Here is a 14,921-nt window from a genome sequence, read left to right on the forward strand (position 1 = left end):
GGTCATGGCTCCGAAAGGTCTGGAATCCAGGAGCAGCTTCAAACAGTATCACCTCAATTCAAGGTCATTATAGAGGAAGTGATCCTATTAACTTTTGTTAACAGGAGGATAATTTCCTGATACAGATGATAAAACCATCAATAACATAGAGATAAAGTCCTCAATTACCTGAAAACCTGAAAGCAGGCCATTCCCTTGACAATTTCTTAAATTCTCAAGATGGTTCCTGAACAAAACATCTCATTAAGTCAAGGGAAGCAACAATGGGAACATGTATCCAAGAAGGATCTGTTTGGTAACAGAAAAATCAAAGAGAACCCAGACTCCAACACTACCTAATTTTCCTCAACCAGAAGGATATACCAAATAACCTCTAATAGAATACTGGCTCTTGCATTACTCTCTCCTTTAACATTTCCATAAAGATAAAGAGGTAACAATGCAAGGTTAGACAGGCAATTAATTTAAAGGTTCACAGTATCAGTAATCATTAATAATAACTCCTAGAAAGTAATTCCCACAATTATGTTAGGAGAAAGGACTATAATCACTTTACAAATAAGAATACAAAAATAGAAATAGCTAAAGGTCACACATCCAAGAAGTGGAAGAGCCAAGATTTAAACCAAGTCAAACTCCAAAGCTGTGTATTTTAACTTTAATCACAAGGAGACTTACGTTCATAGCAATAATTCAGTAATTAAAACAATGGATTAGTCATAGACTTTGTGATGAACAGACCCCATAAAGGTACTATATCAACAAGATCCAGACCTCTTAAGGATCGCAAGCAGGAGCGAGAAGAGGTTTTTTTTATTATTATTATTTTTTTTTTTACATTTATTCATTTTTGAGAGATAGAGACAGAGCACAAGTGGAGGAGGGGCACACAGAGAGGGAGACACAGAATCCGAAGCAGGCTCCAGGCTCTGAGCTGTCAGCACAGAGCCCAATGTGGGGCTCAAACTCACAAACCGAGAGATCATGACCTGAGCCGAAGTCAGATGCTCAACCGAATGAGACACCCAGGCGCCCTAGGAGGGAAAAGAATTTAATGTGGAAGAACCTCAACTGATTAAGACCTTCAAGAGTATGAAATGAAGAAAGTGCACAATTTTACACATTCCTTTAGAAAAGACCTCTCTACTTAAAAGGCACAAAATGAGCTTTGAGAGTCGTGCAGGTATGGGTAGGAGTTCCAGCTCCAACACTTACTGGCTGTCACATTGCAAAAGCTATTTATTCTTCCTAAGTCTTTGATTTCTAATTTGCAACATGGAGCTGTCCAAAGCAATACTGACACCATTAAGAATGAGATAATGTATAGTAAATACTTCACACAGGGTCTGACATGTAATAAATGATCAATATTATTGATTTTTGTCAAAAAAAAAAAAAAAGCAGAACTATGGGGCTCCTGGGTGGCTCAGCTGGTTAAGCATCTGACTTCGGCTCAGGTCATGATCTCATGGTTCCTAGGTTCGAGCCCCAGCTGTACTGACAGCTCAGAGCCTGAAGCTGATTCTATGTGTGTGTGTCTCTCTCTGCCCCTCCCCTGCTCATGTGCACGCTCTCTCTCTCTCAAAAATAAACATTAAAAATCAAAAAAAAAAAAAAAAGGAGAACTATTTAACTCCTATTCAACTTACCTCTTGGCTACAATTATTGTCACACTTAAAAAAGAAACACAGATGACCAAGAAGGGATAAAGAGAACTAATAAAAAGTTATAAACACACCTACCAACTTGTCTAGGTTGCCTAGGTTGTAGATACTTAATCCTATTAATGAGATCGCTGAATCACTGTTGAAATCAAAGTAAATGAGAGATGCTAGAAGACTGCAAAGCTTAATGTAGATGTTTGGACAAACTCCAGAGCTGATTCCTAAACAGCTGGTGCTCGTGTGTGCAAAAAGGAGTGTTGCTGACAAGTACCCAGCAGTTTCACAAAGAAGCCAAGCCAAAACAACCTTATTTCCTTTTACAAATAAAACTGGGATGTGAAAAAATTATTATTATAATTGAAAATGAGTTATCACAGTTCAAAAATAACTTATACTGTAACACTGACTTAACGCTAATAATAATGAACTATAAAGGGATGGGGGATAGGAGGGCAATGTAACCAAACAGCACAGCAGCTTGATATGCCTGGCCAAAGAGTCAATGCAACTTCATACAGCATCAACAGAAGTACAGTGCTCCAACTAAGAGAAACTATCATCTCTTTTCAGCATCACTGACCTATTCTATTCACTGCTCTATATGATCAGAGAGAAAATTTACAGTAATAGTTTCCAACTGAGAGAAAGGAGAAGCACATGGTTTAACTACCTGCTAAAGATGATCAACATAAGTAAGTGTACACAGGAAGGGGTATTGTAAGAGAGAAAGCTTAAAACCCTGTGATGAGAACTACTTCAATAAATTCAAATCTCTCTCCACAGCAGGGACAATCACAAAGAGCACTTTCTAAACAGTGAGGCACTAGAGGATGTGTCTTACTTTGAAAGGCAAAATAAGGGCCACAGATGACAGTATCAGGAAACAAGACTTAAATTTTAAGGGTGAACTCTCTCTAACATTTAAGGTTATCCAAAATGAAAAGACTTAAGGAAAGGCTTGGTGATCACTAAAGTAATTTCCAACTCTAGTATCTGTCATCTTGCCATTGTAATATAATCTCATAAAAGAGAGCATTCAAAAATTTAAAAAAAAAACATTTTTATCAAAACTAAGCTAACTCATTTTTCACTTTGACATTTTATGCTCTTATTTCCTATATAACATGCTAAAATCTCAATTCTTTAGTTCAAAAAATAATGTAATGGACTTGCAATTCAAACTTGAGAGGAGATGTCAAAAGGAAATTCCTGATCAGAAGTAACAAATTTACATACAAGCTTTTGATATTCTACAGAAATAACAAGAATTTACTGTTTAAATAAAAATGTTGCATAGATTTTGGGTATTTACAACACAAAAATCCATGTTCTGCTCATGGTCTCCCCTCTTAAATATTCTCATAAAAATGAAGAGACGTTTTATTCGCCCATCTTCAACATCCAAACAGGTACTGGCACATAAAAGATAACTCAAAAAGATCTACTGAAGGACTGAATGCTGAACATTTATCAATCACTTCTATCAAACACTCCAGTCAGTGTCTTACATGCAATGACTCAATCCCTAAAAGTACTCTATGAAGTCAGTAATATTTCTTCATTTATTTGACAGATGAGGAAACAGATATTCTGACACAAAATTATTAAATCAGGGAGGGGAGATAGGATTTCGAATTTCAAGGTACTTTTAATTACTTCATAATAAGTGAGTAACTTTGTAGTAACGAGGCTGAAACAGACAGAATGCAGGGGCAACAGCTCTTGAGGAAGCCCCTGTAACTAGGTTGCAGAAGCAGAGTTTTGTGCAAGAAGTAGAAAAGTTCAGTGTAAGGTTACAGGGTCAGGCAGCAAAAAGACTCTAAGAGAATGGTGTTAGATGTCAAATGTTTTGTGCCCTGATCACTAGAAGTAGCATCAACAGGAAACCGCCATTAGTTGCTAGAATGCAATACAGCTTCTAATCTTTAGCAGCACTATTCTCACAAGCCACAAGATGGGAATGTTCTACCACAAAAGTCCTGTTTCAGTCAAGCTCATCCCCCTTTCACTTCCTTGCACTCCAACCAAACCATATGCCTCTGTCTCTAAAACAGTGCTGGTATATTTTTAATTAACCCTGTTTGTCATGCTTCCTCTTACTTTTAAAAACAGATACATGAAAGCTTAATATTCTCCAAAACAAAAACATACTCCTATATTTTGTTTAGTAAGTGTTCACAAATGACCCCACATACTCAAGAGCTCTATTATCACTTGTTCTTAGCTTACCAAAATGGCCTGTGAGGTTTTTTTTTGTTTTTTTTTTTAAATAAATGAAGAGAAGTCTTCACCCTGGCTACATGTTAGAGCCGTCAGTATTAAACACAGAACAAAACAAAAACAAAAAACAAAAACAAAAACCACCACAGACACAAAAAGCTGATGCCTGAATCCAACCTCTGAGTTAATTGATCTGGGCTGAGATTCATATATTGATTTGTGGGGATTTTGTTTCTTTATGGTTTTGTTTTAGGTTCTCCAGGTGATTCTAACATCCTACTTCATTCTAACTTTTAATGTGGAAGTATGGGCCAGGCTTCCTCTTTTTAGTTCCTCAGATGACTGAAATGCACACAACTGGTTAAAACAAAGTTTCCTTTCCTGTTTTAAGACTCCCTGTGTTGATAAACAGAATACTAAGAAACACAGACCCAAAAGTGAACATTTTATTTATAAAAGCAGAAATATAAATATAAAATATAAATATATTTTACAAATACATATATATTTATACATATAAATCATAAATTATATAAATTATAAATACAAATATAAAAAGGAGAAATATCCTCCCAATAAGAGGAACTCAAGCCCTACTTGGAAGAATCTCTACAGCACAGAGATGAGAAGGAAGGAAGGTAATGCCAACAATCCATGCGAGAAGTATCAAGTGTTCTCTAAGACCTATGCCCCATACTTAAAACTGCATATGAACTGGGATGCCTGTGTGGCTCAGTTGGTTAAGAGTCTGACTCTAGGTTTCAGCTCAGGTCATGATCTGGAGGTTTGTGGGTTTGGGCCCCCACACAGGGCTCTGTTGCCTGCAGTGGAGCCTGCTTGGGATTCTCTCTCCCTCTCTCTCTGCCCCTCCCTCACTCATACCGTCTCCATCTCTCTCAAAATAAATAAACTAACTTAAAAAAAAAAACAAACGAAAAACAAAAACACTGCTTATGGGCTATTGTTGACCAGGTTTGTTTATCCTATAAATTCATGGGTAAATAAAAATTTTCCTACAAATTAAGCCTAAAGGATGGAAACATATTGGCCAGTAGAATTACCAAATTCTTCTACACCCCCAAACTTTGCCATACTCTGGGTCTAAGTGTTTAATAACCTACTTGATTTGCCCTGCGAAGTAAGTACTGGTCTCTGAATATGACAACTCTCCCTAGAATGGGTCTCCCAGCTTTCTGAGGTTTGCACATTCTCAAGCTGGGTGGATCTTAGAAAGGAATCTCAACTTGCAAGATAGTAAACAGATGTCTCGTCTGCTGAAATTACCCTAAAGGAAACATTTTTTCTACTACTGTTTATTATTCAGTGAAGATAATTTGAAAGAGCAAAGTAAACTACTTCATCATCTCTAATGAACACAATACTAATTTTTAAAGTGTCTAGCTTTCTAAAAAAATAAAAACCTAACTCTGCCCAAAATGTTATACACAACAAAGTATTCTCAATATTATAGGATAAAATATGAACAATCTAAAATATGCAAATAAATTAATTATACCAGAAGTCCACAAACCTAAAATCTGAGTAGTAAGTATGATGGATAAAATCTTCCATCCTCCCTGAAAAGAAACATTTAGCACAATCTCTAAGACCCATCAAAATCTTACCAAACTCAATTCCATACCAGGGAACAATTTAAATCTGACCAAAATAAAGATTATGCTGTCTGATGAATTAGAGTAATTTTCTATCAAATATGATATCTGCAAAGACCAGTTACTACAGACAGATTTGGAAGCTGTGCACAGAATCACCAGAATTGTTATTTTGGGCTTCTTTCATTCACTCATTTATCCATTCACCTAGGTATGTGCTGAATGACTTCTACAGGCCAGTTACCTCTGACAGGCCAACTGGGAAAATGAAACTAAAATCAAACACATAAAAAAGTATTTACTTTGATAGGGTTTATATTTTGGAATAGCAAATCTCAAAAGTTTTTAATCCTAAAGTTCCTTTTAACACTCTTAGAAATTACTGAGGACCCAAAAGAATTTTTACGTTGATATTTACACATTAGAAATTCAAAATGAAAAATGTTCAAAATAATTTATTCACTTAAAAACAATAACAGGGGCGCCTGGGTGGCTCAGTCAGTTGAGCGACCAACTTCGGCTCAAGTCATGATCTCACAGCTCATGAGTTCCGAGCCCCACATCAGGCTGTGCTGACAGCTCAGAGCCTGTAGCCTGCTCCGGATTCTGTGTCTCCCTCTCTCTCTGCCCCTTCCCCACTCATGCTCTGTCTCTGTCTCAGAAATAAATAAACATTAAAAAATTTTTAGGAAATAATAATAAAAACAACAATAACAAATGTATTACATGCTATCACAAAATACATTTGTTAGAAAAATAACTTTTCCAAAATAAAAGCAATCGGGATATAAAAAATGACAGTTTCACATTTCTGTGTAACATTCACATTTTCAAAAAGAAATTTTAATCAGGATAGAAGAACAACATTGTTTCACATTTCTTGTGAATCCTATTAATGTCTAGTTTAATAAAAGACAACAAGATTCTCATATCTGCTTCTGCATTCAATCTTTTAATATCACACATCATGTAGCATCCAGAAACTTCCATTAAACACTCATTCAAGAGTGAGAGTAAAAATGACAAATAATGTTTAAATATTACTATGAAAATAGTTTAGACTTCAGAGGCCCTCTATATAAAAGTGTAGGGGCTTCCCCCACTTTAAGAACCAGAACAACCATTAAGGTGAATGTGATTACAGATTGTGAATTGCACTCTGAAGAAAATAAAAAGGAGAGTAAAAGGTAGGTAACCTTAAAGAGCATGGTCCAGGACAGGCCTCTCTGAGATGACACCTGAGCAGAGAAAACTGAAGAACAAGCCAGTGAGAGCTTGGGTGAAGCCAATATTTGCGAGCTATGGATTTTAAATAATAGTTTAAACAGAAATGCTAATATTTACTTTTCATGAAGCACACAAGTCATACTTCAGCAGAACAAAAAGGCCTAGAGATGGATGAACACTAGCACTGTAGTAGTACGCTTGCGTGTTTTTACCAAAAGCACTGGCATATAAATAATAAACCCAAACAGCTATGTCTTAAGATACCATTACATAATTCAAGATGAGCAATTTCAATTAATTTTTGTTAATTACAAAACAATATATTAACAAAATCCTTTCAAGAAATATTACCAAGACTTTAATCAGCAATATTTCTAATACCAGTGTCAGAGGTGATCTTTACCTGGTAAAATTATGTCTATGAAGCTACCACACAAAATTCCTCTGTCAAAGGTAGCAACTCTAAGAAAGTTCAGGGTCAAAAAGTAAACTACTTAAGAACTATATCTGGAACTGTTAGGCCTTGCAATATGCCAATTTGAAGAACCTGAATATGCCAATTTGAGTACATGAAAGATATGTAGAAATGTTAAATATGCTATATTTCTAAAAAAGTTTAAATAACCAACCAAGTGAGACAAAGAAATCAACAACCAGAGCATTAACCTGTGAGTTAACACAGGAGTGCCCAAAGGTGCGTCAGACCTAGGTCTAATACCCAAGAGCTAGGAGCTGAATTGCAATCCAATCTCTGTCCTGGATCGTAAGACGGTGTCCTGAACTTCCAAGTCAGGAAAGTGGAAACCAAGACCTTTCCAAACAGTTACAGCTCCATGAAAAAGTACTGGTGGAAAGGTAGAAAACAGTAACTGCAGTTATCTTATAGTTAAATATAAACTTACTACTTGCTACATGACCCAAATTCCTATTCCTAGGAATTCAAGAGAAATGAAAACACATCCACACAAAGATATGTCCACAACTGTTCATAACAGCATTACTCATAACAGCTAAAAACTGAAAGCAACCCAAAAGCCCACCTAACTTAGATAAACAAATTCCAATATATCCATTCTATGTACTACTACTCAGCAAAACAAAAGAGCAAAAGATCAGTACAATAGAGGAATCTCAAAAACATTATATGAAATGAAAGAAGTCAAACAAAATGCTATGTACTGTAAGATTCATTTTTATGGAATTCTGGAAAAGGCAAAACAAAACCCCTAGGTAGTTAATCGCCTGAGGCCAAGGTGAAGGGAAGGATACTGACTGCTGAAGGGCACACTCTTTAGGGTGAAGCAACTATTTTACACCTTGATGTGGTGGGGACTATGTAGTTGTTTACAGCTACAAAAGTTCATCACACTATACACCTAAAATAAGTGGATTTTATTCTGCATAAATAATACCTTAACTTTAGAAACCTGTACACATTTGTAAAAGTCTGATGAAGAAACAATTCATATGACCCACTACTCTAATTTTTTCTATTTAGAGTTCAAAGATCCCCTGAAATGCTTATAAGGAGCTAGGTTAAAAACCACTGCTATATCCCTGCATTATGTATAAGATAAGTTTTATATAACTATATATAAACTCAAGTTTATAATAACTCATGTTTACAATAAGCCCAGGCAATCAAGAATTAAACTGTACTGTTTTAGAAGCCAAAAAAGTATAATATTTAAAATTTTCCCACTATTTTAAAATATTTTGAAATTTAATGAGATTAATTAGGTATTTAAGAGATATTTTCTACATATTTAAGGCATTTTCCTGGAAGGAAGGTCTGTGGCATTCATCATACTCCCAAAGATGCCCATGACACACAAAGAGTTAGAGTTTTCAAAATTAATTAAAAAGGTATTATATACATGCAGTTATGCTTTTATGTTTGCATCAACAAGAATGGTGCGGAGGGACGTATCTTTTCTTATGAATTTCTGTTACTGCTTACTTACTTATAATAAGCATGCATTTGTTTTCAATTCAAAAAACATCAAATAAAGAAAAAGTTAACTGAAAAGACTTTAAAATCCAGCAATCACTGCAATTTACTACATGAAGTCTCACCAAAGAAACCTAATTTCTTTTCGACAGTACTACTGAGTTGACACAATATGGACACATCTTGATTTAAGTATATTTTTTTAGGTATGTTAAAAAGGGAGGGGGTTGGGCTGAATAAGTGGCTTTGAAAGGAGAAGATGAAAAAATACACACTATAAAGCCTGAGCACCTGCTGATGTTAAATTCTAATCTCTTGCTGATATGGTTACACTTCAACTCTATTCACAGATGCCATTGCACTCACATACACAAATGACTGGACAATATGCATATACACACACCATCAAGGTGAAAGAAGTAACTTCTGGATATACAGACTGGTTTTCAACAAGCAGATCTGTTTAAGAGAAGCCTAATGTAAACCGATTACAAATCAGCAAACTATCAATTCAAACTTTGAGCAAATAGTAATAAAGCTTCACCAAGAAAAGCAGCATGTTTCCCACTGTCCCTGGAGTAGACATCAAAAGGATCTGTTTAAAGTTCAGTTAGAATTAGGGACATAAGAAGGAGTTTTAAATTGTTAGAACTATACCATCATGTTTAACCTTCCTTTATAAAGTTAAGTTCATAAGGAATGTTCACAGGCTGCAAACTCTATTATGTGTACCTAGAATAAGAAAACACTAAATCCACTAGTTCATCTTTTTAAACAGCTAGTGGTATTTAATAATCACAGTAGTATTTTAGCTACAGTACTATTAAATAAATTAGACTCTGGTTATAGGAAGATGCTATTAGCTAAATAAAATAGGTATGCAAATCGTTTGTAACAGGGCTTCTCAGGCAATCGGTGGTGAAGAACTCATTTTCCTCCAGTCCCTCACAGACCAATACTGTAGTAAAAAAATAAAACTTGTAAGGAAAGTGACATTTTAAAGAAAGACACAGAAAATACAAGCCCAAGGATCATACTCTGGCTATCACAGCAACATCATGCTGCGATACAAGTTTCGAAACAATCCCAATCCTGTGCTTATCTCACACAAACCACAAACAGTTCACAAACCATACCCTTACTTTAGGTAGCACTGGGTTTACAGAGGAGGTAACATTAGGCAGATAGACCATTTCCTCCTAACTCCAGAAGCTGGAAATTCAGACTTTATAACCAAACACTTCTTAATTTATGTCACTGATATGAAGTCTCTCAAAACATGACAGTATTCCAACAGATGGGAACTCCAAACTGTGTGGCTATCAAACCCATAGTTTCTCTACCACTCCATGCTGCTTCTATAGGAGAGAACAGGCATACCCCTTAGATGGCGTCAACCCACTATTCTCTCAGTTCTGATTCCACTCTGAACAATATATTTCTAACAGGGGTAAAAACAAATCTATTTCAGCAGCAGGAGCCCACTTTCAATCGTAAGCTCTATAAGACAAAAGAAAGTAAATTATCCAGAGACTGTGCCCAGCTGAAGCCCCGACATTCACACTTGATTTGCTGTCTTCCATTTGTTGTACAAAGTAACTCTAAAACTAACCTTTATTTCTTTCAAAAACAAATGTTCAAGTGAGAGAGAAAACTTTAGTAGAAGCTTAAAAGTTAATTCTTATCAATGTATACACAAATGTGAACCTCTGGTCTGTACAAACAGAAAAATCATATAGCACAGTTGAGAGGCTGGGGCACTAGAACTCAAAGTTTGAGTGCCAGCTCTGTGGCCTTAGGCAAGTTAACTAGATAGGATCACCTACCTCCTGGGGAGATAAGTCAGTCAGTGCCCATCTCACAGCACTGCTGCAAAGATTAAAAAACAATACACCCAAAGTACCCAGCCCACAGGCCTAGCAAATTCTCGGTAAAACTTTTGTTAGCTACTGCTTCAACTACTGTAATAAACATTTCACCTAACCCATTCACTCATCCATCAACCTATCCAACAAATATTTAGTGACTAGAACATGCAAGGTATCTTCATGGCACTGACACTGGTTTCCCCAGACTGTTCAGTTTATTCCTGAGATCTTCTTTCAGTCTAGTAAGATGTAAATATAGCTCATTAAAAATCAACTACCTGACAACAAAGTTCCAATTCTGTTGACTTATCAGTCATCTTGATCTAGAGCTATCTGTATATACCACAAGGTTTCAAAAGAAGATTTTTTGAAATCTGCTTTAAAAAGGCGAAGGTAAGAGTAAATTGACTTCTTTGAAACAGCGGTGCATGTTGGGGCGCCTGGGTGGCTCAGCAGGTTGAGCGTCCGACTTCGGATCAGGTCTTGTTCTCGCAGTGTGTGAGTTCGAGCCCCGCTTCGGGCTCTGTGCTGACAGCTCAGAGCCTGGAGCCTGCTTCAGATTCTGTGTCTCCCTCTCTCTCTGCCCCTTCTCTGCTCAAGCTCTGTCTCTCTCTGTCTCAAAAATAAATAAAAACATTTAAAAAAATTTTAAAAAAAAGAAACCGTGCATGCATGTGTTTATGTATGTACAGAGGTTCCCTTAAAAACATCATTATCCGTGGGGCGCCCGGGTGGCTCAGTCAGTTAAGCAACAAACTTGGGCTCCGGCCATGACCTTACCACTTGTGGGTTCGAGCACCGCATGGGCTCTGTGCTGACAGCTCAGAGCCTGGAACTTGCTTTGGATTCAGTGTCTCACCCTCTCTGCCCCTCCCCCCATGCACACTTTCTCTCTCACTCTCAATAAATAATAAACATTAAAAAAAATTTTTTTAATTAAAAAAAAAATCACTATCCTGCTAAAAGTAAGGACTAGATCCCCTCCATAAGAGTTTCTTAGGTCTGAAATAGAAAGGCAAGGCCCAACTGCACCAGTTGCTGGCCATTTGGAGAAGAGGTCAGGCGTTCCTAGGCTGGCTTTATTCCAGTTTTGTAAATTCTGGGAGGTAAGGTCCACAGCCTGAATTTCTCACATCAATCACTGTCAAAGAACAGCTAGTCCCATAGAAGAATTTTAGTCTCAAAGAAACTGTAATGCCACAGAATCTCCCCTTAGCATATTCTGTAAAGTCAATAACTAGACTTTCATTTAATTCTGGCTTCTTCCACTGACTGACCTGTGAACTTGGCAGTTTTCTTATTTGGTTAAGCCTAGATCATTTTTTTCTAACACTGAACAAAGAAGGTAGTTACTGCCAAAATGTAAATTCAAAAAGCAGAAAGCAGCATTAGTCTTAAATTTAACACATTTTATGGCTCAAGTGGGATAGGGGTTCCATTTCATAACTGGCTGAGTCAAATAATAAATAGGATTTAAATCACTGCTGTTCAGTTTTGATGTGAAAGAAATTTAAGTAACTTCAATAGCAAAAAAAAAAAAAAAATTTTTTTTTTTTGCTCCTGATATATATGGGATTAGTTGCAATGCTCCAAAACACTTAATCAATATCACCTCTATAATATTTCAGTTGAAAGAGCATACTTCATTATTATTCTCTTGGATCTAATGTTCATCGATGGTCCACAGTTTTGAAGTTAAATCATCTAATAACTTGGGAAAAGGGGGAGAAGGGCAAAGCAGTCTCAAGAATTTTAGCAGAGTAACACTGCTCTCCTCACAAAAATTACTCATGAGAAAAGTACAATGATGTAATCAAACATACAAAAGTATAATCACAATTAAATGTTAAATGATGAGGTTTTATTTTTAACATTAAGTTTATACTTTACCAACTCAATATACATAACCGATCTGCAAATTTTCCCACGTGTAGCTGGAAAGGAGTTTTTCCAAAGTAAAATGAGTGATAAAAAAGCTAAGCTGGAATAAATTTATGTCCTCTCACATACAAAACAAACCAAAAAATTTCAAAACTGTTCTCTACTTCCTAACACATTTACGTTTGTTATCCTGGGGAGCAGGAACCACAGTTTAATTAGAAGGCCTTTAAGTGATCTAGGGGCACCTGGATTACTGTTTATTTCTGCTTCCTTAACAGGAGGCAGTGCTGGCTAAAATAAGTTGAGAAGGAAACACTAAAAAGAGTAATAACTGTGACTGCCTCTGCGAAGAGGGTGGTTGAAGACAGGAATGAAAAGTGAGAGCTTCTTTTACTACATACTCTTTTTGTCTTTTAATTTGTATACCATATGCACCCAAATGGCTGTTTAATTAAATATGCTTAATATATTAAAAGGACTTCAGTTTTCCAGTATAAAAAATACACCACAGTGATACCAGGAGAAGGTGATTATTCACCTTCTTTCTCAAGAGGTCTCTCAGAACTGAACTGAAGATTATGCATTTCTGCACAAAATATAAAACAGGGGTTTTCTTCTATCCAAAAAGAAGAGATTTTGGTTTTAACTGTTTTAAAGGCTACTCTTACACCAAATTTGAAAACAGTACTACAAGCCCTCATTTGGAGGCTAACAACAAAACGTAAAGAAGATCTTAATAGTCAGGCTATCAACTTGGATTTTATTTTGTAATGGGGATTTTCCAAAGGGTTTTTGCATTACTATCCTTTACCTACTCAGCACCATTGTGTGTGATGGCCAAGTACAAAATAGATTCTGTAAGACCTGTCACATGAGAGTTTTGCAGTAATTCAGAAAGGAAAGTGAGAAATGAATAGTGCAGACAACACAGTTACAGACTCACTATGTAAGTGAGTGATCTTAAGAGAATCCGAGGGAAAGCCTACAGAGCAATCAAAGATGATACCAGAAGCCTGGGTGACTTGGGCAGATGGTGATGGCACTAACAGACAACAGGAAGTATTTTATTGACTTGAATCATAGTAACAAGTATGTTAGCATACTAACATGCACACTTAATTTTAAAAATAAAGACTAAGATCTGTAAAATTCTTAACTTTCCATTAGTAACAGTGCCAAGAAGCAGCACTCCAATACTCTGTACATGGGAAAAGAAACTGTACTATACAACTATTCTGGAATAATTTGGCAACATGCTTTAAAATCATGCATAACCTTCAAGCCATTAACTTCAGCTCCAGGTATTTATTAAAGCACAGGAAAAACACTAGAAAAGTAAACCCCAAAATCCTAACAGTGCTACCTATACTCATATTATGAGCTTATAAACTGAGTAATTTTCTTTCTGGGTTTTCTTTGTGTGTAATTTCTCCAAACTTCCCTTACAATGAATATATACAGTTTTTGGTTAAAATAATCATAGTTTAGCACATTACCATTGTCCCATAGATAAACAAACATTTTCTACTTACATCAAATGAAGCTAGTTGGGGACAAGGATAGAAGTATAGAAGGTACTGAGAAAAAAAATTTCTTATTTATCATCAGGACACAATGAATACCTGTGATGTTTAGGTACTATTTGGGGTAAAAAATAAAATTTTATGCCAAAATACAGTGGCTATTCAGACTCAAACAGTAGAAGTTTTATATTTTGACTAAGTTAACACTGAATTACCACTACTTTACTGAATCAATTTTTTCTCTTCTATTTTTGGGCTTGGTACCAACGTTAACAAAAATACAGGGTACTACTCTGGCATAAGCCAGTCTCCATTTCAGCCCTTTCAGTTTTATTGAAACAAATACAGTTTGTCACCATGTAGATGGAGATGTACATTACACTGTACTTTTCCTATTAAATCTAATCTTTACGGGATATAACCATTTTACAGTATAACAGTCCTTTATGGGACCAACTAGGGCTATTTTCTCTTTAAGTATATTTTCTTATATCTTGCCCAAGGAAATAATATCCAAGTACCATAATTTAAATGATATTTTACAAAAAACATTTATGAACTAATGTCCAAGAGAAAAGCAAATACCACCAAGTTTTCATGTTAAGTGCTGAAGTCAGAAGCTTTCATCTTAAGAAACTAAGGTAGACTTGGTAAAGTACAGGTGAGAATACCTGACCACAAAATAAGAGTGGCAAAGACCCTCACCAAAGCCTAATGCTTTGTAGAGGCTTGTCTCCCCAGTATGAAGACTAGGACTGAGCTAAAAGCCCAGAAAAATGTTGCCGAGACTTAAAATACCTGGTGTTGCTCAGCAAAGCTCTTGAAATCTCGGATATTAAACTGAAGATCAGAATTTATAATTATATAGGGGCTAGCTGGAGCAAAGGTGACAAGAAAACAAAAGATGAAAAACCAGTAAATATTGTGCACCCACAGCCTTTTAATGTCAAAACAGGCATTTGAAGAGTTAACAT

The 14,921-nt window shown here is 36.0% G+C and overlaps 1 protein-coding gene across 1 annotated transcript in view; it reads right to left on the minus strand.

Annotated features, from left to right (window-relative positions):
• EIF3H (eukaryotic translation initiation factor 3 subunit H) overlaps positions 1–14,921 on the minus strand; it is a 98,650-nt gene that overhangs the window by 76,851 nt on the left and 6,878 nt on the right. The gene's annotated exons all lie outside the window — the stretch shown is intronic.

The sequence above is a fragment of the Lynx rufus genome, unplaced genomic scaffold, assembly GCF_022079265.1.
Source record: "Lynx rufus isolate CCGP_SWC_20201006 ecotype Redwood Valley unplaced genomic scaffold, mLynRuf1.p SCAF_12, whole genome shotgun sequence".
Classification (NCBI taxonomy): Eukaryota; Metazoa; Chordata; class Mammalia; order Carnivora; family Felidae; genus Lynx; species Lynx rufus.